At 47.0% G+C, this 25,958-nt stretch overlaps 1 pseudogene; it reads right to left on the reverse strand.

Moving 5' to 3' along the window:
* Nucleotides 1-2,806: 2,806 nt before the first annotated feature.
* Nucleotides 2,807-25,958, reverse strand: part of LOC149369750 (uncharacterized) — a 42,761-nt pseudogene continuing 19,609 nt past the window's right edge.

A 25,958-nucleotide genomic window follows, 5' to 3' on the forward strand; every position in this document is an offset into this window, starting at 1 on the left:
ACCGAGGAAGATGAGGGTCCACCTCGCGCCGTCGCTGTGGTTGCACGCTGTGCAGACCACGTGGTACAGTGACGACACGACAGATCGCCGTCACGCGCTGGGAGAGGGAGAACGATGCCATCGCACAGACACCGGAATGTCCTCGAGCGGCATTCCCGCGCATTTCGAACGCGCGTTCACTCGGTGTAGGTGAAACGCTCGCTCCACCGGGCAGGCGGACGCGGCTTCCGTGGCAATCCAGGCGCCCACTCAACGCGCGTCTCGGGGTTAGTCGGCGTTCCGCTGTACCAATGCCGTTGTCTTCCCCCACGACGAAGGCTTCTAGTGGTTGTATTAAAATGACCAAGTATTCAACCAAGGAAAGCCATGTATTACCAAGCCTAGCCATCAATATGCTTCGCATCTGACCAGGGTTAACCAAGTTAAGCCTCATCCATATTTTATTCATCTTGTTCTCTGTATATAAAGTCGTGCGCACTACTTCAAAACATCCCTTCACCAGTAGACAATAGAGAGTTATAGCATATCGTTACCGTGTTACCGGACGCCGGAGTTTCCGGTTACCGCTGCGCACGCTAGAAGACGTTTTAGCATACCGTCTCTCCGGTATCTCCCGTAACAAGTTACCGTAAGGCGAAAACGAATGATGATGATGGTAGATGCCCCAGCATTAATTACAAACAGAAATACGCATGCACTGAAAGCATTTCTTTGCAGTGAGGGGCTACATGCTCCTTAATCATCTTTTTCTCTGTATATAAAGACGTGCTCACTACTTTTCTGCTAACGGCCGGCTCAGTGGCTTCAAAAGTACCCTGACCAGTAGACAAGTTTACTACACAGAACGCACTAAGCCTGTGTACGCTGCGCTTACTGCGTTGCGAATGCTGTAAAAAACGCAGCTACTACACCTTCTGTTTGCCGCGCGCAGCGTCGCTTCTTTGGATGTTTGGATGCACGACTTATGTAAACATAGTGGCGCCATCTGATGACAGTAAGTCAAAGCACTTGAACTCTGGACTGGAGAAACTTTTTTTTTTCTGAATTTAGTGGTGAATATGACAAGCATTACCAGAATGTTTTTGTTTTTCCAGGAAGAAAACTATGAAAATAGAGAGAAAAATGTTAAAGCTGGCACAAAAGCTAGTGTTGTTGCTTCCTTGGCTACGCGCTTGGAGGAAGGAAAATTTGCGACGCGGAAAGTTAGGCTTAAGTGCTCGAAAATCGCAGAATTATCTCAACAACATGGGCTAGTTGTCACTTAAACCTCGACGTATGGGTGAGAGTATGCGAAATAAAAGCGAACCGCTACCATTTGAGTGAGCTGTCACATCAAAGAATCCAGCGGTGACATGCATTTATTCCGAAGCGGGCGAGCAGGGCGCCGCCATGTTTGTTTACAAGCGAATGCTAACTCTCTCCGCAACGCTAATTAGTTTCCGTAAAGTGTTACCGGCCCGGTAATGGGCGCGCATGCGCAGATGTCGCCAGCTGAGCCCGGTAAACGGTAACCGAGCCCGGTAAACGGTAACGTAAACACGGTAACGATATGCTATATCTCTCTAATTTTACTACACAGAACGCTACGCTTGTTTAGTTGTATGATTTGATGATGTAGCCTTCCCTTCGTAATGGGAGGGTGCCCTGGCTGGATACACAGACATAAAGACAATAACACTATCAAACGCGAAGCGGCAAATACACACACTAATACCGACGAAACAGTATCAATGAAAACAGTTCTAGTGTCGCACCAGCGTCCACCACTCAGTCAATCGGCGCTTCGTCGCTGCAACTTCCGCATAGTTTGCTGCATCCGTTGTGCAGCCCTCGTTCGAAGTGCGGAAACCCAGCGCCTGCGGAAGCGTAGAGCCCTCGTGCGGTGGCGTTGGCAGCTTCTCGCAGAACAGGACGATGTCCTCCGTTGTTTCTTCGAACGCTCCACAGCCTCTACAAAGGGGGCATTCGACTGTAGTGTCGAAGCGCTTTCGATGCGTAAGCGCTGGCATGGCACCTGCGCCTGCCTAAACAACAGGCCGCTGCCAACACTCTTCTCGTAGAGGCTCTCGAAGCAGATGACCTGCTTGAGTGCCTGGTACACTTCCAGCGTCGACTCCCCCTCTATGGCAGCCATCCACCTCTCTCGCTCCTGCGCACGCATTTGGGCATCAACTGCCTTGGCCCATTTCCTCGCGCTCTCGGCTTGCACATCATTGCTGAAGAAGCCGAACTTGCGACGAACGTGTTGGAGTCGCTTCACCCATGTAGTCCGCAGGCGGTTTTGGCCGACATCAACAAAGACTCTGCGCGCCCATTTATCTTTGTGCCTCAGGCGCAGCCTGCCGTCGTAGGCTATTTTGCTCCTTGCCTCGCGAGCCTCAAAGTTAGACAAAGCGAGGTCTCCCTGCACCGCCTCGTTAGCCACCCGCCAATGGCACCCGGTGCCAGATGTCCCACCGCTCGTGGGCCACGCTCAAGCCATTCCTTCGTGGGCGATGTCGCGAAAATGACAGTGCGGGCGCATGTACTGCTTTCCACAGCTCGAGAACCATAACAAATCGATTGCAGCCCCATAGGCACCGCCTTCGCAGTATGTTTCCCGCTCGCTGTGAAGCTTGTTTCAAGTGCTCCTCATGTTCTGCTGCATATTCTGGCTGAGTGCTGAACCTAACGCCGAGGTATCGGTACTCCGTTCCCATCTCGAAGACGTCCCCGTTAGGTAAGTGGACCAGCTGCTCGGCGTCCAACGGTGCTGAGAAACACAGCACTGCCGAGTTCTTTGCGTTGAACTTCAGTTCAGGTGGTGTCATGACTTGAGCGCATGCGTTGATGAGCTCCGGAGCTCATCAACGCTCAAATCCTGGAGCTCCGGATTTGTCTCTGCCATTAACACTACATCATCGGCAAAGACTAGTCCTGGCAAGATCCATCGGTCCTTCACACCACCGCTGATGTAGCTTAGCGTGAACCCCGACTGCGCATCCAAGAGCTTGCGCTCCACCCCTGCAGCGTACAACAAGTACATAAGAGGGGACAACGGGCAGCCCTACCTCAACCCTTTCTGTACCACCACTGGCTCTGAGCGGACGCCGCACACTTTGGTCACTACTGTGCAACGCGCATAGAGGCGACGAATCACGCCTATCCAGGTGGAGAGCATTGCAATGACTCGAAGCGTGGCATTACAGGCTCATGTGGTACGCTGTCATACGCCTTCGCGACGTCCATAAAACAACAGGTCAGTCCACGAGCTTCCCTTCTTGCAATCTCAATTCATTTGGTGAGGACAAAAATATCTTCCAGCCGCCGGTCTAGACGAAAACCATTTTTGAGCTCCCTCAGATGCTCATTTTGCTCCGCCCAGTCACTCATCCACACTTATAACACCTGCGTAAACACTCTGTGCATTACGCTTGTCACTGTCAGAGGCCGGTAGTCTGCTGGTATCGGAGCGCCTTCCAGAATTTCACCGAAGATACTCGCCATTTGTTTTCCTGACTGGGGCTCTGAGGCACATGACGAGGGCAGCAGGGATGCCATCCAAACCTCAGGCTGTGCGCACGCTGATTTTGCTAATGATTCTGTCTATCGCTCCACTCGAAACCGTCCACTGTTAGGCGTCCGGAGTTCGTGAGGGTATTTCCACGCCTTCGAAGACGTATGGCATGCCGTCAGTTGCCTCATGTGGTCTCTCAGCACGTGGTAGAGACCGCCCGTCTTTCCTGTTTCTGCATCTGTGACCAGCGGGTCTGGTGTCCTGCCGTCCACAGACGCTACGTACGAGATATACTTGAGGCCTTAACCTTTGTAACGGGCGGGCACGGCTAGGTTGAGAACGCAGAACAAAAAAAGAACGAGAAGATTAAAGCGAACTAGGAAAGCAAGAAAAGAAAAAAAAATAAAGGCAAGCAAGGGGGTGTTGGGGGGGGGGGGGGGTTCGCTCATCGACCGCGTTCACATCCGACTCTGTGGTTTCGCGCGGTTAGACACAGTGCGCCACCAGAGTCAGTCGACGCTTGGTTCGCAGCACTCCCTCGCTCTTGTCCTTGAGTAGTGCTGCAAAACTATCGATAGTACTATCGATAGTTGTCACTATCGAATTATCGATGGTAAAAAGACTATCGATAGCCGTATCGATACTACTTTTTATATATAGTACTATCGATACCATAAAATCAACCACGCTTGCACACTGCGTCCTAAACTTGGTTTCCCGAGTATGTGGTAAGGAGGTGATGGTATGAGTTGCCGAAAGTACTCCCCCCCCCCCTTTTTTTGGCGGCCTACTCGTCATCGAGCTCTGCAGACGTTCCCTACGTAAGTTGCTGGATAAAATGTTAGCTTGCGAATGTTCAAATTGCGAAGCATGTGCGCGAAAACCATTTCTGCAGCGGTGACGTCAGCAAGCCAGCACAACTTGTTTTGTTTGTTCTTTCATCGGAGCAGTTCCAGGTATTTTTCCGAACTGTCCTAGTGCACGTTAAAGAACCACAGCTGGTCGAAAGTTACCCGGAGACCTCAACTACGGCATCCCTCATAGCTTGAGTCTGAGGACATTAAAGGGGCCCAGAAACACAATCTTAGTTGACTGTTTTGCCTGTTGATCGCGTACAGTGAGTTATAATGGTGCTATTAGCGTCGGTAATACCGCGTATATTCCGTTTTTTAATATTTTAAATGTCCTCCCAAAAATAAATTCATGGCTCTGATGGTGTCCCCACAGAGTGGCGGGTTTTAGCAGCGGATATGACATCACCTGACGCGAGCTTGATGATTGGACAAACAGTAAGTATACTGCAAATTGTGTGAATAGACGCATTTTCTCAGCTGTCGGTGTTTTATATTAGATCAACAAAAACAACTTGCTCGTTTTAGATAAAAGCCCTGTAAAGCAAGTAAAATAAAAATACACCACCAGGGTCTCTGGCATGGAAACGACGCTGCCAGTCTCAGCAAGAACGAGTTACAGAGAGCAGGCAACCATGGAGTGCAAACTTTAGCGACGTGCTCTGGCAGGCTGTTTTGATTGGTTGCGCCAGGTGCCGTCATTGGGAGAGCGAAATAGGAGTGGCAAGCCCCGCCGAAATCGAGTTGAGGGCAGCGTTTTGTTTGCTTCTCATTTGAAATTTCTTCTTGAATAACACCCGTTCCTGTGCATCGATTCCTGTAATTCTTTTTAAGAGCGTTCACCAGTGGCAGTGTCCATAGGAAATACATGGTAACTTTCAGAAGCTGTACCGTGTCTGTGACTTACCCAACTGCGTATCTAGCTCTATTTGTGTTTTCGCTGATGACTGTGTAATTTACCGTAAAATAACTAACGCTTCTGATGTGACTTTACTCTAGACTGACTTAAATAATATCGCTTCTTGGTGCTCCCTTTGGCAGATGAAACTGAATGCTACAAAATGCAAAACAATGCGAATTTCCCGCAGTCAATCATTATGTCCAAGCTACTGTATTAATGATTCTCCACTCGACTCCGTTTCAACTTATAAGTACCTTGGAGTACACATTGCGAATAACCTTTCCTGGAAGTTTCATATTAACTACACAACAGCCAAAGCCAATCGCATGCTTGGGTATTTGGGTATTTGAAATGTAACTTTTCACTAGCTCCGTCTTCACTTAAAAAACAGCTATATACTACCTATGTACAACCCAATCTCGAGTACGCTTCATCCATATGGGACCCTGGCCATGTATCACTGAATAAAACCTTGGAGAGGGTACAAAATCGCTCTGCTCGTTTTATTCTCAATAATTACCACCGCATAGCAAGCGTCACTAGCATGAAACTAAGTCTAAACTTGCCCCCTCTCACTGTCCGTCGTAAGATTTCTCGTATTTGCCTCTTCCATAAAATTTATCATCTTAACCATCAACTCAGGACGCGCCTGATCAGATGCTGCGCATGTTTCTGCCCGTGTAGATCACTGCTACAAAGTCGCCATACCTCGCCACAACACCATGACATATGCACATTCATTTCTACCAAAAACATCCCGTGACTGGAACCATCTACCTGCTGACCTGGTCGCTATCACCGACAGCCACCGATTTCGTACTTGCCTTACTAATATATTTTGAAGCCCTTTTTTATTTTCTTTTTAAAACTTGCACTGGCGCTTATCATGATCTGTACGACTGTTCCTTCATTTTATTTTATTTTTTTTACGTTGATGCTCTACTCTGCTGCATTCTGTTCAACCAAACTATTGCACATTTGTAACCGACCCATGTGCTTTGAATACGTGCCGTTTTTGTTCTTTTTTCGTCGTTGTTGTTGTTGCCTTTAAATTTTTTTGTTTCCTTTTATTAACCAAATTGCATAGTGTCCCTTGTATTTCTGCCCCTCCCCTCTACAATGCTTTTGTAAGCCCTGAGGGTAAAATAAAATAAAAATAATCATGGCTCGATTTTCATGAGCTTTGTGGCAGCGTTTTCTTCTTGAGTGAATAGAGGAAATGACGCGAACTGCTTTTACTGTTTCACTTTCATTTTTTTACCAATTAAACTCGAAGTTACAGAAAAATGGTGCTTTTAAATATGTCGAACTTTCATGTCATCTCCGGAAGAACCTAAGCCAAATATCAAAATTTCGTCCGCAGCATTTTCTCCCTTTTTCTTTCTTGATTGTTAAGCCGCAATTTTTATCCATATCGAACCTAGTGTTTGTGTTTTACAGGCTCTGAAAGTTGTGTATGTATTTTCTGCGGGGATTTGAATTGTAAAATTGTACTAGTGAGACGTGGCTCCACCTGGCGACAAATTATTTTGTCGCTACTACACTCTACCACCAACTTCTTGCTTGTCTGTGTTCGTGCGCACACTTATCTCCTAGAACCTCGACGAACTTTATTTATTTATTTTCTTTTTTTCTTGCTTGGGCTGTTTTTCGAAAGGATTTCTGCTTTTATTTCTTTCTCGACCTTGTGTGCGAAAAGGAAGCGGGATGCAAGGCCACACCCAAAAGCACCTCACCCCCCTCCCCCGCCACACACAGTAAGGCATTCTTCGCACCAAAGCACACGTGAGTCGAGTTATCGGGTCAAAAACCGGTTACTGGGTTCATGTAAACGCGTCGAGTCAAGGGGTGGCTACCAGTACACTCCACCGCAAGAGGTAGGTTGACTCCCGTGCCTCCACCACGGCCGCTAGATACAAAGCGCAAAGCGAGGTGCGGCCCGCCACGTCGCACAGAAGCGGCGTCTTGGGTCTAGTTCTCCGTGCGCCCACCGTGGCGCCACTGCTCGGGGACAACTAGGGTGCCTCGATGCCAGCGCTGCGACGGCGGCGCTGGCATCGAGGCACCCTAGTTGTCCCCGAGCAGTGGCGCCACGGTGGGCGCACGGAGAACTAGACCCAAGACGCCGCTTCTGTGCGACGTGGCGGGCCGCACCTCGCTTTGCGCTTTGTATCTAGCGGCCGTGGTGGAGGCACGGGAGTCAACCTACCTCTTGCGGTGGAGTGTACTGGTAGCGACCCCTTGACTCGACTCGGCGCGTTTACATGAACCCAGTAACCGGTTTTTGAGGCACCCTAGGGACAACTGCTCGCAGGGAAACGCCGCGACAGCTGCGTCGGTACGCCCGTTGCTCACTGTTTGATGGCGTAAACAGTGCGCCTGCTAGTGCCTCATTAAAGACTGCATTTTTCAGTCGTCATTGAAAGCGCCGATTATGCCACAAATCACCGCAGCAGGTGGGAATCCCCCTTCTAGTGTATGCCTGAACGCTGCCCATAACGGCCGGGCCAGCAGCTCTACCTCAGGATGTAGCGTTAATGAGCCTGATGCTTTGATTCTATTTTTAAGGCGAAAGCCTTTTATGGCTCACGACTCGCCAGCGTGTCCGTCCGTCCATGCGTCCGCGGCAGCTGTCAATAATGGTTACTTGAAAAGTCAGTAATGATAGTTAATGGTGTAGTAGTAGATGTACGAACTGTAATGATGATTAGTTAATGATACCCACTAAACGCGCACACTGCGCATGCGCAGTGCCCCATGCGCAATTATCAGGTGGTTTAACAACGGCGCATGTGCACTGACGTCAAAAGTTTGCAAAATGGTCGTATCACCCAGAGCTCTCTCAGGTGCTCTCTGAACGTTGATCGAGGAAGGATGCAGCCCGCGCGCGCTCCAATGTCGCCTGCTGCGAAACGCACTCTCGATGCCGTACGGAAGCGTTCAAGAGTCGCCAAACGATCTTCAACAGTCGCCAAGCAGAGGGCAGCGACAGAGGCGGTTAAAGGCTTTCGCCTCTTCGCACTTTAGATCGTCAAAGTGTTCCCTGATTTTTATTCACTTCTCGCTACTCCATGAGACGGTGAATGAGACGGACACGCACAGCTGGTCACACGCAGTAGATTGCCGCTTCGTGTCACGTCGAATTTTGGCTCTTATATACACAAGTTATTGCAATTTATAAAAAAGGAAAAAAAAAACGATCATTATAGCTGAAGTTGTGGAACTTCATAAGCCCACCTGCAGCCGAGAAAACCACAAAGTACTTGACACTTGATATTGCATGGTTAAACAAGAAAGGAAGGAACCATTCACAGACGAAGAACCTTCCTTGACCTTACTTTTTGTAGTCATTCTCTGTAAAATGCAAAGAATATACCAGAGACCTGTCGCTTGGCACGCACTTGCTTTCTTTCCCCGACAGTCCTTGGCGAGCGATATTTTCAGCCACACTTATCGACGCTGTAGTTCGGAGAAGAACTCGTGATTTCTCACAGTTGGCTGTTTTCTGGAGTTTGTGACGGACAGTGGCACACAGCAGATGCGCAGCATCGTGCCCCATACACGTCCCTAACCTCCACACACGCATGCACGAAAAGCCCAAAGCGTGCACGGCAGACGCGAGGCAAACATTCATTCACGCGCACACGAAAAGTCCAAATCCAGCACCGCAGACGCAAGGCAAACGTGCTCACTCACGCGCACAGCAGAAAATCCAAACAAAGCACTGCAGACATGAGGAACGTGAGTAGTAGTAGTAGTAGTGATTTTTATTTTGCATTGAATATGGAAGGCAAATGCGGTTTTACACGAGGCAAACGCGCTCGAACACGACGAGGCAAGGAGCGCTTCGGGAGCCCACTCCCGGGAAACCGGGCGACCTTGATGGATGGATTGATAGGAGCGCCCTCTTTGAAACGGGGTTGTGGCAATTGCCTCCATGCTCAGCTTTTTTATATATTTTTGTTTACTGTGTTGGCAATTCTCATTAAGAATCACCATCATCTTTACCTACGGTTTCCTACAATTCTAACCTTATGCCACATCTCTGCTTTTTCGCCACCAATCCTCCAATCGCTTTTTGCTAACTTCCACTGCAGATTTATTTACATGACCATTGTTATCTTTAAACCCTAGGGCCTCAGGAAGAGTGACTGCGCCTGCATCGACATCCGGATGGATACCGTCACATTTGACTATGAGGTGTTCAATTGTTTCCACAGATCTACCACACACGGCACATGTGTCATCTTATTCGTTAAATTTCTTTTTGTAGCTGCGCGTTCTAAGACACCGTGACCTAGCTTCAAAAAGTAGGGCACTGCCTCTTGAGTTATCATAGAAAAATTCTTTCCTGATCTGCCTTTTCCAGTATCGATATAGTTCTACACTATGTTTCTTTTCCATTGAATTCATCCAATTTTTAACTTCCGCGTTTTTAACCTGTCGTTTAATGCTCTTTCTTTCTCCATCCTCATGACCGGCATACTTACTGGTGAGTTTTCTAGTTCTTTTCCGCCGCTGTGAGTCAACGCTCTTTCTGTATAAATATTTAAATACCTTAGCTGCCCACCTGTTATCGTCCAATTTTCTCAGGCGTTCTTCATATAGTATTTTACTCTTTGCTTCCCGTGCTTCGAACGATGTCCAGCCCATATCCCCTTGTACTGCCTCTTTTGTGGTTTTGCCGTGGGTACCTAGTGCTAATCTTCCAACAGCTCTCTGATTTAAGTCTAATCTCGACTGAAGTTCTGCCCTTAAGCACAGAACCGCATTGCCGAAAGTGAGTCCCGGCACCATTATTCCTTTCCAAATACATCTTAGTACTTCATATTTGTTGTACCCCCATAATGCCCTATGTTTCATTATCCCGGCGTCTCTTCGTCCTTTTGCCCTAAGAGCCTGTTCGTGCTTTTCCGTGTATATCTTCCCTTCGTTTAGCCATATCCCGAGGTATTTGTATGCGGCCACTTTGGGTATTTCGTGGCCTTGTATTGTAAGCACCTGGTCAGTTGTATCGTTAAAAACCATCACACCTGATTTAGTTGCGCTAAAACTGAATCCTAGAGCGTTTCCTTCGTCTCCACAGCAATTAACCAAAGACTGTAAATGAGCCGCCGCGGTAGCTCAGCGGCTATGGTGCTCGGCTGCTGGCCCGAAAGACGCGGGTTCGATCCCGGCCGCGGCGGTTGAATTTCTTTGGAGGAGAAATTCGAGGCCCGTGTACTCTGCGATGTAAGTGCACGTTAAAGAACCACAGGTGGTCGAAATTTCCGGAGCCCTCCACTACGGCGTCATAGCCTCAGTCGCTTTGGGACGTTAAACCCCATAAATAAATCAAATCAATCAAAGTTTGTAAATATTCCTGGAATATCTGCTAACAGTACAATATCGTCCGCATACATTAAACCCGGGAGTCGCTGCTCAACTACATTTCCGCCTAATCTGTACGACCGATTATAACCTAGATTACTTTCTTGTAGCCTTCTTTCCATATTTGTCACGTAAAGCATGAACAGCAGCGGTGATAGAGGACAACCTTGCCTTAATCCTTTGTGCACCCCCACAGATGTGGTACTTTTTTTCCCTTGCCATGTAATTTCAACTTCATTATCTCGGTAGATTTCCTGTAAAAAATCAATTACGTCATGACCGATACCTAAATCTTTCAATATGCTCCACAGGATTTCCCTGTTCACGTTATCGTATGCACCGCTTATGTCCAGAAAGGCTAAAAACAGAGGTCTGTTTTCCGCCTTAGCTATTTCTATGCATTGGGTAAGCACGAACAGGCTATCACCTAAACGCCTACCCCTTCTGAACCCATTCTGAAGTTCTCCGAGTATCCGATTACCTTTCCGATTAATTTTTAATTTCACCGCCTGCATTGCCAGCCTACATAACAGACGTTATCGTAATCGGACGGTAGGATTTGATGTTCATCTTATCTCCTTTCCCTTTATAAATCAAACTCATTTTACTCTGTCTGCAGCTGTGCGGAATTTGCTGATTTGTTATGACCGTCTTCAATGCTTTTATCAGCGCTTCCTTGCTTCTTGGGCCAAGTTCATTAATCAGCTTAATTGGAATTTCGTCTATCCCTGCGGATGTGGTTTTAGGAATATTCGCTTCCACCTTTTCCCAGTTAAGACTAGTCAGTTCTAAGCTGTCCTCTATTGTGCTGTCCTGTGTTGCCGCCTCACTTGGGGAGGTTACCCCATTGTCGTTGCTAAAAGACGCAGCTATAAATGATGTAATGTAGTTCACAGCATCGTCTCCCTCTAAACATTTTCCCTCAGCATCTATAATCAGTTCCTGCGTTCTTTTATTTGTTTTTCCTAACCAGCTTATACGGTTCCAGAATTTTCTTGGCCCCCCTTTATTTGCCTCGCTGACATCAGCCAGCCATTTATCAGAGGACTACTTCATTTTAGCCTGGACTAGGACCTGAACTTGCTGTTTCTTTTGTCGATAAGATTCCCATTTTTCGCCTATTTCCTCTTCAGATAACTGCGCCTTCTTTGCTTCTCTGTGTTCCCTTGAAGCCACCCGTCTTTGTTCGATGGCGTCCTTAATTTCCGTATTCCACCAGCTTCGTGGCTCCCTCAATCCTCTCCAGCGGTTTACTCCTTTCACTTGTTTCATTTTTATAGCGATGAGCAGTTCTAACTGATTAACAGTGGCGCCCCCAGCGAAAACAGCGGCCGCGACTGTAAACTCCGCCAGGACATGCTCACCCATTGTGAGCGGCGCGGCGTGGCTGGCCGCACCTCGCTTTGCGCTTTGCATCAAGCGGCCGTGCCTCCACCATGCCCCGATGTGCTTGTAAACGCTGCCGGGCTGAAAAAACGGAGGGGAGACGATAGATGCAAACTTGTTTTTCACTTGCGCCGTCGCACCTTCGAAGTAGCGGTGGTGTGCCTCAACCTTGGATGCTACCACTGTTTGCTCGCAATGCGGTGCTCGACGCTTGGTGTCGCTGCTGATGAACCGGTCTCGACTAGCTAAAATCGAGTTCATGTAATTACGCGTTGGTCGAGTTGGGATGACTTCGCTCAGCCCGACCCCCGACTCAACCTGGCGTTATTCGTTCATGTACACAGAGCTAAGCAAGAACTCGCTTATGCAATGCCAAAGTTTGCTTTCAGTCACCATGCATAGCTACAGGACGCTCTCGGTGCTTTTGCAAACCACACTTCTCCTCCTTTTAAGTTTCATCCAACTTTGATTTGCTTGGTGCCTTCTTCGTGCTTGATGTCTTGTTGACACGCTCTTCCTTGACTTTGAAAAAGCTTTTGATAAGGTACCCCACAAAAGATTACTACTAAAACTTTCACGTCTTAACCTTAGCCACTTGTTGTTAAAATGGCTACAAAATTTTTTGACCAACAGAGCAATTTGTCTACGCTAACAAATCATTGCCACCTATTTCCCCCGTTACTTCAGGTGTACCACAAGGCACAGTGCTTGGACCCTTGCTTTTTCTAATCTACATTAACGATCTTCCCTCTAACGTCAACTCGAATATCCGATTATTTGCCGACGATTGTGTAATCTACCGCCCTATTACCTGCAGAACCGACTCTGACACCCTCCAAACTGATCTAACCCAAATCGAAACTTGGTTTAGAAGAACTTTTTGTTGGGCTAGATGGTGCATGTTGTAAGAAAAGAACAGTAGCGCAACCAAGACGAACACAAGAGAGGACCATACAGGACTAGCGCTAAACTTCATCTAACTTTATTCACTAACAGCGCAGCAAATATAAGGAAAAACCAGGATACGTGCCGACAGATACCAGTTTCCACACCACACTATCTACTGAACCGTTCAAGATACGCCATCTCCGATTTGTAGAGGTTAACTGACGTATCGCTAACACACGATACACCTCTCTTCCTTATATGATATGCTTCCAATAGTTCCCTCGCCCTTGTGTCTTTGCTTTTACCTAAAATCTCATGAACCCGTGGTTGGCACTTTCTGCAGTACTTGCATCTTGCCTGTGGCAAATGTTCTGCCGCTCGAGGGCATTCATAACACTCAGCGCAGTGCTGAGAAAGGTGTGCACCACTTCCGTCTTTCACTGACCGGGCGTGCTCACCTGCCCTTTCATTAATACACCGCCCTGTTTGGCCCACATAGGCCTTCCCGCTTGACAGCGGTATTTCGTACACCACCCCGATGCAGCAATTCACGAACTACTTTGCATGTCTGATGCGGCACCCACTCTTGTCTTTGCTCGCGATGAGCGCGCAGAGCTGTGACAGCTTGCGTGGGGCCGAGAAAACAACCGGTACGCCATGTTTGTTGGCCACTTTTTTCAAGTGGTGGGCTACCTTGTGCACATATGGCACGACTTCAGGTTTCACAGCCGCTTTCCTGTTGTAACATGGCTGCTGCATCTTGACGGCTTTCATCTTGTTCAACAGGGCTTCAGCAACCGCTGTGATGATTGTGCCAGGAAATCCTGCCGAACGTAATCTTTCCACCTGCTTGTCATAGCTCGCTTGCATGGAATGACAACACGATTTCATGAGAGCCGATTCCAGGCAAAGCGTGGCAATGGCGTTTCACAGCTTTTGACTGGGCCGAAGCATACGGTAGTAGCTCCTTCTGTGCTCGCGGTGCATATTGCCAACAAGAATGACCTTCACTCACAGTGATGTTGATGTCTAAAAACTGTAAAGAACCCCCCACAGGCAGCTCATGCGTGAACCTCAATCCCCCTCCCATTTCTTTAAAAGTATTTAACACCGAGCTCACGGCGTCTGTGTACGTCAATTCATTCTGCTTTTCTCAGGAAAAAAAGAGACCCATTATTGCAAAGCTGTTCAACGAAAAAGAAGTCGAAACGCTTATGAGTAAGGGCTATAAACTCAAAAATACCGATTTCAGCATTTCGCGAGATTACTCAAAAACGGTTCGTGAGAAACGCAGCCAACTGTGGAAGTATGCCAAATCAGTAAAAAAAGGTGACAAGGTCCGTTTGTCTTTTGATAAACTGCTTATCAATGGTGTCTCGTATTTATGGGATGATCAAACCAGTAGCGCAGTGCGCGTGTCCCTTGCCTGACGCATCCCTTCCAGTTCTCGTAAAGTGGCTGGCAAACCACGCGGGCGGCCAAACGCGCAGCGTTGCTCCAATTACGATGTCAGTTTTCTGTACACTAACATAAGGAGTGTTCTTTCTAAAAACGTAGCTCTTTCTTCTTTAATTGATTCATGCTGCTCCTCGGTCATCGCGCTTACCGAGACTTGGTTAAATGACATGGTTCCTGATGATGTCATTTTCGCCTGTGACTCCGAATTCAACATATTTCGTTGTGACCGCACGGGCCGTAGAGGTGGCGGTGTTCTTCTGGCTGTCAATAAAGTGCTCACTGCTGTGCCTATCGAGGTCACGTCGTACATAGAATCGGTATGGGTTCGGTTGAGTTGTGGTCCCACGGTCGCCATCATTGGCGTCATTTACCGCCCTCCGGGCATGAATTCTTCATTCGCAAGTCAGTTTTCTAATTTACTAAGCAATCTTACTTGTCGTTTCCCGAATTCAAGCTTACTTTTACTTGGTGACTTTAACTTTCCGGCTATTAACTGGTCGTCTTTAACAGCTCGTGCCAATGATCCCGAAGCTCAGGCTTTCCTCCAGTCCTGTCTCGATTTCTCTTTGCAACAACTTATTTTTGAACCTACGCGTCGTTCCGCCACTACAGCCAATATTCTCGATCTTATCTTGACAAGTGATCCTTACCTTTGCTCCAACATTGCGCTCTTAGAAGGCCTTTCCGACCATTCCATAATCACGGGTAACCTGAATTTTGTGGCCCATAAAAAGGTAACTCGTACTAAACAAATAAGGTGCTACAACCGAGCAAACTTCGGCGAAATAAACGCTCAATTGTCAGTCTTTGCTGATCATTTTCTTCACGATTTTTCGTCACGCTCCGTGGAAACGAACTGGAACCTGTTCAGCGTGAAACTGGCTACTCTCATTGACAGATTCATACCCGTCATCAGTATCCCTTGCACTAACACAGCGCCTTGGTTTAATAGGCATCTACGTCGCCTTAATAACAAGAAAAAGCGCCTTTACAGACAAGCCGACAAGAACAGACACTCCGAATCTTGGCAACGGTACAAACTATGTGATAAGGAATATCAGTCTGAGTTGATATCTGCACGTAGGCACTTCTTCACACACGATCTACCGGCAATGCTAACAAACAATCCACGGAAGTTCTGGCAGATAATAAACACCGCTAATCATCCTGACATTACTCTTACTAACGCGGAAGGCAGCAGTGTTCCAGTGGCCGAATGCGCCGAACTTTTCAATAACGCATTCACATCCGTTTTTACCCGTGAAGATCTCCCTCTACCTCCTATTTCTGTCAGCACTTCTAATACATCAATGTCCGAAATATTTATCAGTGAGACCGGTATCTTATCCTTACTAGGGAAGCTTAAAACATCAGCATCAGATCACCTTGGCTGTAATAACAAAATACTCAAAAATTCATCTGATGGTATTCATCGCATCTTGTCCGCTAATTTTTCACAATCTCTATCGTCAGGCGTGATTCCGCTGGACTGGCGCCTAGCTAAAGTTGTGCCAATTTTCAAGTCTGGCGATCGTTCCTCACCACTAAATTACCGACCCATTTCATTAACTAGCACTGTTTGCAAACTTCTTGAACACGTAATTCACTCGCAGGTAATTAACTATCTTGAAGAACATAACATTATCTTTAAATATCAACATGGGTTCCGTAAAGGCTACTCTTGCGAAACGCAACTTGCCGGATTCATTCAAGACATACATTCATCGATTGATGCTGGCATTCAAGTAGACTCCATATTTCTTGATTTTTCTAAAGCTTTCGACAGAGTACCACACAACCGGTTATTAATGAAACTAGCACTGCTTAATATTAACCCTCTTGTCATTGCATGGGTTAAAGATTTTCTCTTTTCCAGGTCTCAATTTACAACTGTCAATAACCACAATTCGTCTTTCAGCCAAGTACACTCTGGCGTCCCACAAGGAAGTGTGCTTGGCCCCTTACTTTTCCTAATATTTATCAACGATTTACCGGATTCCATTTCTTCCCATATCAGACTTTTTGCTGATGATTGTGTAATTTATCGCAAAATTTATTCTAACACCGATTGCCAATCCCTTCAATCTGACCTGGATTCAGTAACAGCATGGTGCTCAACCTGGCTTATGCAACTTAATCATTCAAAAACTAAATTGATGTCTTTTACTAACCGAATGTCTCGAATTCAAACAGCATACTCCTTAAATAATAGCTCACTCGAGCTAGTCACCACGTAGAAGTACTTAGCACTTCACCTTCATTCAGACTTAGCATGGAACCACCATATTAACCTTATGCTTGCATCTGCTAATCGGTCATTAGGTCTCTTAAAACATAACCTAAAGCATGCTCCTCCTCACCTCCGTGCTCATGCCTATACCACTCTAATTCGACCTAAAATTGAATATGCCTCGGCTATTTGGGACCCTTACCAATCTTACCTAATAAATCAATCTTACCGCGCCGTAATTACCAATCTTAATTACCAATCTTACCGCGCCGTTCGTTTTATTTACTCCGATTATTCACGTAACACCAGCGTCACAGCCTTAAAGAAACGCGCAGGTCTCCAGGATTTATGTCTCCGCCGTAAAATTGCACGACTGTCACTTTTACATAAACTTTGTCATCATCCATCACTTCATAACGACTTTTTTTCTTTGCCTACTTCGATTTTTGACCGCCGCGATCATCCCTTTAAAGTTAGACGTTTCACGTGCAGAACATTTATCTATGCGCATTCATTCTTACCACGCACTATATCTGACTGGAACACTCTGACTTAACATATCGCAACCACCACTGATCCTGATAAATATTTTAAACTTATATCTTCAATAACTACTGCTTAACCCTTCGCATACATTGTTATTTTATTTGTTCATGGCTTCCTTTTTTGCAGGGTTTGTGACTAAAAAGATTCATTGTATTAGTGTTCTGTTTGTATAATTTTAATAATGCAGTAATCTTCGTTCTTTGCCGCGCTGCCATTCTTTTGATTCTTTTGCTTACTTATATGTCATGCAAAATGTCTTATTTGTGCTTTTGATTGATTCTTTTGCTTACTTACTTCATCCAGTGTGTCTTATTTGTGCTTTTGTTGTTTGTTTTATATTTGTGGTTTTTCTTTTATTCTGTTCAATTGCCTGTGCCCCCCCCCCCCCCTATGTAATACCCTCTCGAGGGCCTTTAGGGGTATTCTGTATAAATAAATAAATAAATAAATAAAAACTACTAGGAAATCGTCAACATACCTAAAAACCTTCTGTACCCCCTTCCCCGTTAAACTTAGTTCAAGGGCGCGGTCAATAGATGTAAGAAAAATATTAGTCAGTGCAGGCGCTACGCAGGATCCAATGCAGATCCCTTGTCTTTGGCGATAAAATTTATTGTCGTAAGCGACAAACGTCACACCAAGGTAAAACTCAAGTATCTTCATAAAATTATTTATTGAAACCCCTGACGAGTTCTGAAATTGAACAGCACCGCTCCCTTCTATAGCTTCTCTTACAGCTGCAAACAACTCACTGTGGGGCACAGAACAACATAAATCTTCCACATCGACGGAAAACACATACCCAATGGAATCATTTGCTTCTATAAAACTAATAACATCTTTTGAACACTTGGTATGAAAAGGATCAACTACAGGAAGATTGAGGTGTTTTTGCAAAAATCTGCTTAGATTAAGCTGCCAAGTGTCCGTCTCGCTAACTACAGATCTAAAAGGCACTGACGGTTAATGCGTCTTCGCAGTAAAAAACACTGTAAGCGCATTCTTTTTACTGTTCGTAATGCTACTCGCAAGTCTGTCTAAATTCAAGTCTTTGCACAACTGGGCTGCCTTGCCTTTCACTCTCGTGGCACTGGATTTCACAGCAACGAAGTTCTTGGCAATAGCTTCAACGACTCTTACTCCGAACTCTTCCTCGGTGAACACGACAAAGCCGCCCTCCTTGTCGGCTTGGAGAAGCTGGAGGTTGTTTTTTTCTAAAGTAGGACACTACTTTCGTCAAGGTATGCTTCCCAGTCCTTGTGCCACTGTTGCACGTAGATCTTGTTAATGCATCCACTCCATCCAGTAGGCATCTTGGATTGTTATCTTCAGACGTCTTTCCTGCTATACTCATATTCAAGGCCAGGAACTCATGTGCTTCAACTTGCGGCTCATGGCTGAACTTAGGTCCTTTGCTCAAGAGTTGGTTTACTTCACTAGGAAGCTCAACTTTCCCCACGACAGTCACCGACCTCTTTGGCTGCGTCTTGCTCTTCGTCACAGCAGTCCGCGTCACTTGGTTGAGTGTGTGGGCCCACCAAAACTCCGTCATCCTTCCAATTAGGCGGCGAATTGCTTGGAGCTTGGTCTCTGCTAGCCATCTCGGATCCATGGTGTAGCATATTGTGCGCATATGGTCTTCGCACCTTCTAATTTGTGCGGTGGATTAATGAAAGGGCAGGTGAGCACGCCCGGTCAGTGAAAGACGGAAGTGGTGCACACCTTTCTCAGCACTGCGCTGAGTGTTATGAATGCCCTCCAGCGGCAGAATATTTGCCACAGGCAAGATGCAAGTACTGCAGAAAGTGTCAACCATGGTTTATGAGATAAAGATTTTAGGTAAAAGCAAAGACACAAGGGCGAGGTAACTATTGGAAGCATGTCATATAAGGAAGAGAGGTGTATCGTGTGTTAGCGATACGTCAGTGAACCTCTACAAATCGGAGATGGCGTATCTTGAACGGTTCACAAGATAGTGTGGTGTGGAAACTGGTATCTGTCGGCACGTATCCTGGTTGTTCCTTATATTTGCTGCGCTGTTAGTGAATAAAGTTAGATGAAGTTTAGCGCTAGTCCTGTGTGGTCTTCTCTTGTGTTCGTCTTGGTTGCGCTACTGTTCTTTTCTTACGAAACTTGGTGCAAGCATTGGCTAATGTCCCTTAATATTACTAAAACATGTATGATTTATTTTCATCGCCGGCAATCCCATATTCCCTCAAAAAATGTTCTTCTCGGTTCTGAAGTATCATCTGTTCTTTCCTGTAAGTAACTTGGCATCACCTTAACTCATACCCTAACATGGTCAACGCATATCAAGAACACCGCCGCTACGACGCTAACCGCACCCTTGGCTTCCTACGTCGAAATCTTCGTTTTGCTGCCCCTTCTATCAAATTAATAGCTTATAAAACATTCGTCCGCCCTAAACTTCAATTCGCATCAGCAGTATGGGATCCTCATCAATCTAACCTTTCTATAATCCTTGAAAAAGTTCAAAACCGCGCTATCCGTTTTATTTATTGTGACTACTCTTACTATACTAGCGTGTCCTCTTTAAAATCCAGAGCATCCTTGCCTAACCTTGAAACTAGAAGAAAAATATCTAGACTATGCCTATTCCACAAGCTCTATCATTCACCTTTAGGATCATCTATCATATCAACAGCTAATCGTCCTTCTAGCCGCAACAACCACATCAAAACCGTATACCCACCCGCTGCAAGAACTACATCTCATTTCCGTTCTTTTTTTGTCATATCATCTCGGGACTGGAACGATCTGCCGCCGGAAGCCGTACTCATCGTCAACTGCATCGACTTCAAAAAAAAGATTGAGGCCATCCTTATGTAATCAGTAATCTTTATGTATCCTCATCTTTATGTACTCTGTAATCTTTATATAATCTGCATGTAATCCGCCTATCCCTCATGTAATGCCCCACAGCCGGGGCCTTTAAGGTAATAAATAAATAAATAAAAAGCGGAAGATGTGTGTTCGGGGCTGGGAAAGCTCGTACCAGGCTAGGCAAATCAAGCTACAGGCTGTCACTACAACCGAGGACATGCTTCTGTAGCTATGTAAGGAAGGCTACGCGGGAATGGGAAGAAAACCAATCATAAGGCATTGTGATAGGAGCTCCTTTCCTTTCTTTTGAAGTCGAGAGTTCGACGAAAACTCGTCTGGTCGGGGAAAAACATATTGACGATGAAGAAGGAACGCCGACCAAAGAAAAAAAAAAAACAGACGTTTCGGCTCCCGTACGGGAGCCTTGTTCACATTGAAATGAAGCAAGCAGCTCAGTGACATTACATACATGTATGCTCGAAAAGAGGGCGCAGAGAGCGTGCGTAGATTGCGTTAAGATTTCCATCGTTGCAGTTGAGGGTGTGAATAGTAGTTTGGATGATTAATGATTCCAAGTGCAGGCGAGGGCTGAGCTTCTTTTCCGTTGAAATCACGTCTGCCCGACCCCAGTCGATGTCATGGCCTGTAGATACTGCGTGCTCGGCGATAGCATTTGAATCCACTTTTTTTGTTACGTACATCGTTACTATGTTCTTTTAGCCGCCTCTCGAAATTTCCGGTTTCACCAATGCATGCGTAGTCAAAGTCGGAACAAGGAACCTTATACAGTACGCCAGGACATTTTTCTTTGGGAAGGGGGTCTTTGACATTTACCAACGCATGGCGCACTTTTCTTGTCGGAACGTGGGCGATATGGAAACCAAAGGTGCGCATCATGCGCGCTAAAGCCTCGCTTAGTCCGGGAGCATAGGGCACGTTTCAAGGGTGACAGAGGAGTATCGCCTGCTGGTAGACATCACTGTTTTTCCACAGATTGCACAAATGAGGTCGGGTAGTTGTTGCTTGAAAGTTCTTGTCGTACAGTTTGAAAATCAATGGTCTGGTCTTCAAGGGAGCTGCAGATGCGTTGCGATCGTTTAAACAAGGGCATAGCGACTGATTTCATCTGTGTAGCAGGGTGAACCGAATTAAAGTTGAGGTGTCTTCCGGTGTGGGTCGGTTTTCTACAAACGCTGAAACTGAGCTTATTTCTTTCCCGCCTTATCAATACATCCAGAAAGGGCAACGCACCATTCGCTTTTTCTTCGGTAGTGAAGTCTATTGCTTCTTCTATAGAATTCAAATGGTGCGAGAAGGTGGCTAAGTCATAATTACGAATCAGGTAAAAGCAGTCGTCAACATATCTCAGGAAAATTCTAGGAGGTGATGCAAACGTTTCAAGGGCACGGCGCTCGACGGATTCCATGCAGAGGTTAGCGACGGTCACTGATAGAGAGGCGCCCATTGGTGTGCCCTGAAGTTGACGGTAAAAGCGTCCTTGGAAGACGAAATAAGTATTATCCAGGCAGAACTGCAGGAGTCTACGGAGATCCAGAACTTCAATGGGGGTTCGTTTAGGTAGAGACTTGTCAGCTTCGAGAGCAGCAGAGCAAACTTTTACGGCCAGGTCGACGGGAACGCATGTGAAAAGCGACTTGACGTCAAACGAGACCATGAGCTCGTCATCGTACGGTGCTATGTCGCTTACCTTCTGATGAAATCAGTCGCGTTGCGAACGTGCGTTGAGCCAAGGCCGACAAGAGGGGAGAGGATATGGACGCATCAAACGGAGGGACCGTGGAATAACAGAATAGGACTTGCATGTCAGGTTGAACTGAATAAGGCCTTTGAACAAAGAGATGCGGGTGATCAGGGACACGTACTGGCGGATGCTTGTGACGATGGATTGGCCGTACGCCCGGCGAAGATTGATGAAGTCCATAGTTCGACGAAAACTGGTCTGATCGGGGACAAACATGTTGACGATGATAGAACGCCGACCAAAGCTCCCGTACGGGAGCCTTGTTCGAATTGAAATGTAGCAAGCAGCTCAGTGGCATTACATATGCTTGAAAAGAGGGCGCAAGGAGCGTGCGTAGATTGGGTTAAGATTTCCATCGTTGCGGTTGAGGGTGTGACTAGTACTTTGGATGATTAATGATTCCAAGTGCGGGCGAGGGCGTAGCTTCTTTTCCGTTGAAAGCACGTGTGCCCGACCCCAGTCGATGTCATGGCCTGTAGATACTGCGTGCTCGGCGATAGCATTTGAATCCACTTTTTTGTAACGTACATCGCTACTATGTTCTTTTAGCCGCCTCTCGAAGTTTCTGGTTTCGCCAATGTATGCATAGTCACAGTCGGAACAAGGAACCTTATACACTACGCCAGGATTTTTCTTTGGGAAGGGGGTCTTTGACATTTACCAACGCATGGCGCAGTTTTCTTGTCAGAACGTGGGCGATATGGACACCAAAGGTGCGCATGATGCGCGCTAAAGCCTCGCTTAGTCCGGGAGCATAGGGCACCTCCATCGTATCCTCTCCCCTCTTGTCGGCCTTGGCTCAACGCACGTTCGCAACTCGACTGATTTCATCAGAAGGTAAGCGACATAGCACCGTACGATGACGAGCTCATGGTCTCGTTTGACGTCAAGTCGCTTTTCACATGCGTTCCCGTCGACCTGGCCGTAAAAGTTTGCTCTGCTGCTCTCGAAGCTGACAAGTCTCTACCTAAACGAACCCCCATTGAAGTTCTGGATCTCCGTAGACTCCTGCAGTTCTGCCTGGATAATACTTATTTCGTCTTCGAAGGACGCTTTTACCGTCAACTTCAGGGCACACCAATGGGTGCCTCTATATCAGTGACCGTCGCTAACCTCTGTATGGAATCCGTCGAGCGCCGTGCCCTTGAAACGTTTGCATCACCTCTTAGAATTTTCCTGAGATATGTTGACGACTGCTTTTCTCTGATTCGTAATTCTGACTTAGCCGCCTTCTCGCACCATTTGAATTCTATAGAACCAGCAATAGACTTCACTACCGAAGAAGCGAATGGTGCGTTGCCCTTTCTGGATGTATTTATAAGGCGGGAAAGCAATAAGCTCAGTTTCAGCGTTTTAAGAAAACCGACCCACACCGGAAGATATCTCAACTTTAATTCGGTTCACCCTGCTACACAGAAGAAATCAGTCGCTGTGTCCTTGTTTAAACGATCGCAACGCATCTGCAGCTCCCTTGAAGACCAGACCATTCATTTTCAAACTGTACGACAAGAACTTTCAAGCAACAACTACCCGACCTCATTTGTGCAATCTGTGGAAAAACAGTTATGTCGCCCAGCAGGCGATACTCCTGTCACCCTTGAAACGTGCTGCCGTGCCCTATGCTCCCGGACTAAGCGAGGCTTTGGCGCGCATGATGCGCACCTTTGGTGTCCATATCGCTCATGTTCCGACAAGAAAACTGCGCCATGCGTTGGTAAATGTCAAAGACCCCCTTCACAAAGAAAAATATCCTGGCGTAGTGTATAAGGTTCCTTGTTCCGACTGTGACTACGCATACATTGGCGAAACCGGAAACTTCGAGAGGCGGCTAAAAGAACATAGTAACGATGTACGTAACAAAAAAGCGGATTCAAATGCTATCGCCGAGCACGCAGTATCTACAGGCCATGACATCGACTGGGGTCGGGCACACGTGCTTTCAACGGAAAAGAAGCTAAGCGCTCGCCTGCACTTGGAATCATTGATCATCCAAACTACTAGTCACACCCTCAACCGCCACCATGGAAATTTTAACTCAATCTACGCACGCTCCCTGCGCCCTCTTTTCAAGCATATGTAATGCCACTGAGCTGCTTGCTTCATTTCAATGTGAACAAGGCTTCTCTAGGGGAGCCGAAATGTATGTTTTTGTTTTTTGCTTTTCTTTGGTCGGCGTTCCTTCTTCATCCTAAACATTTATTTCGTTTTATTACGGACTGACTGCATAGGTGTTCAACACAATGGAACCTTTTCCGGGTAATGTCCTGCGGATGCACCAAGCCTTGCTTCCGCCATTTTAACCGACCACACCTGTCTGCTCTGGCGAAACCAGTAACCCCACCCTACCATTGTAAAAGAATTTTCCCAGAAAAGACGGGAGGAAGCTTAAGCCACCCAAACCGGAAGCGCTAAATTGGTGGGTTCCTGGGAAATGGTCCATCGTATGACCCCCACTTCCTTCTTTGCAGAATGGCTTGAGAGGGGTTAATTTTTTGTGCTCTGGTCCCCGGAACCTTGGCCGCATACATACAGAAAGTTCTGGGCTCTTCTTTTTGTAGTGATGGTTCAACAGCGGAAACACACACAGGCCAAGGAGACAAGACACACATAGCGTTTTCAGCGCTGTGTGTGTCTTGTCTCCTTCCTGGTCTGTGTGTGTTTGCGCTGTTGAACCATCGCTATGAATCTACACCAACTAGCCCAATATCCTGTTCTTTTTGTACGCGGAAGAACGCATACTTTCGTGTCGTGGTGTAGTTTACACTCCCGGAGGGGCAATAGAACTTCCCTCCTTTTTGGGTACTCAGGTGCTGCCATCTAACGACAGAAAAAGTTCAAATCTGCGTTGCCTTCTAGCTCGTGAGCACTCTTAAGGTAAGGTGGCTACTTAAAGGGCCACCGACCAGGGTCCGGACATTTTTGAAAAACAAGCCCACTGCATAGATCAGGCATCGAAGATAACCTCTGCAAAATACTATGGCCATGCGCGCCCCGAAAAGCTGCAAAAATTCAAATCAAAGCCCGCTTGTTCTCCCCTTAGGTGCATCCTTTGGTGCAAAGGCACTCCATTGGTACATCGTTCTGACTGACGGGAGAAGGTTGGGCGTAGCCTTGGCGTCGCGTCGTCTGCGCAACGCTTTCCGCAGCGCCTTCTGTTTTGCCACATGCCTACAAACCCGCATGAAGGAACAACAACAAAAAAAAAACTGCGGAGGGAGCGTACGGCGACAGCCTTGAACCCTAGCCACAAAAAGTAAAAAAAATAGTAAAACTGAATGAGTTGGTTCGTGATCACGTCACGAGACGCTCTGCGTGCGCGCTGCCTTCTCAGTTTTTTTTTCTTCTATGCAAGCCCCCTAAAACAAGGTTTTAATTACTAGTGCAGCAGAGCCTTTCCCTCGCTCGTCCACTTGACCGCTCCGCGCACACACCGCTTATCCTTCGTGCATCTTGCGTACGCCTTGACTGCAATGAATGACATGGGCTTTGGAGCGGAGAAAAGACGCAAACACACAGAACACAAGCACGCATGGAGAAAAGCAGACGGGCGGTTGCCGGGTCCGCGCTTCGCCGTGTGTTTCGAACACAATCGACTTCCGCCCCTCCGCTCGTGAACGGTGGGGAGTCCTAAAAAAAATGAAAAGGTGGCTCGCTACCTGAGCATGACAAACAGATGAAGGATGCGCTCGCTAACAAGTCTAGCGGCGAGACACCGCGAGGAGACCCAAAAAGCAAAACAGAGAGGGTTTTAAGAAACCTACAGCGCCCTCCCCCCCCCCCCTCCGCTCTAATAGACCCAGTAGCAAAAAACAAAAAAAGACTTCTATTGAAGGCGGGGCCATGACGTAGACATGTGACGCACTCCACAGACACCACGCCTCCGGCTAACATCGGAGAAGGAAGGGGTGATTTTGCCTTGCCGAGCCTCTCAACGAGGAGCGGGAGAGAAAAATATCGAGGGAACGGAAGGAGAGGAGGCTCGCTCCGAGAGGGGTAGATGGTGTTTTCGACCAGAGGGTGATCACAGGCCCTTTAAGGGGGAGTACCACGGCGGCCATTTTGGACAAGACGTTAGTTCAACCACCAGGGCGGCTCCACTTGTCCGTGGAAGCGAAAAAGCGCTCCTCCTAGACGGTCTGGTCCTCCTCTCTGCGTTACCTTGACCTCCTCTCCCTCGCATTGTGGCAGAAGGAGGCGGTTAGCCACGGAGGGGGGATAAACGCCCT

Source organism: Amblyomma mixtum, chromosome 1 (assembly GCF_055824585.1).
Source record: "Amblyomma mixtum isolate Tamu chromosome 1, ASM5582458v1, whole genome shotgun sequence".
In the NCBI taxonomy this organism is placed as follows: domain Eukaryota; kingdom Metazoa; phylum Arthropoda; class Arachnida; order Ixodida; family Ixodidae; genus Amblyomma; species Amblyomma mixtum.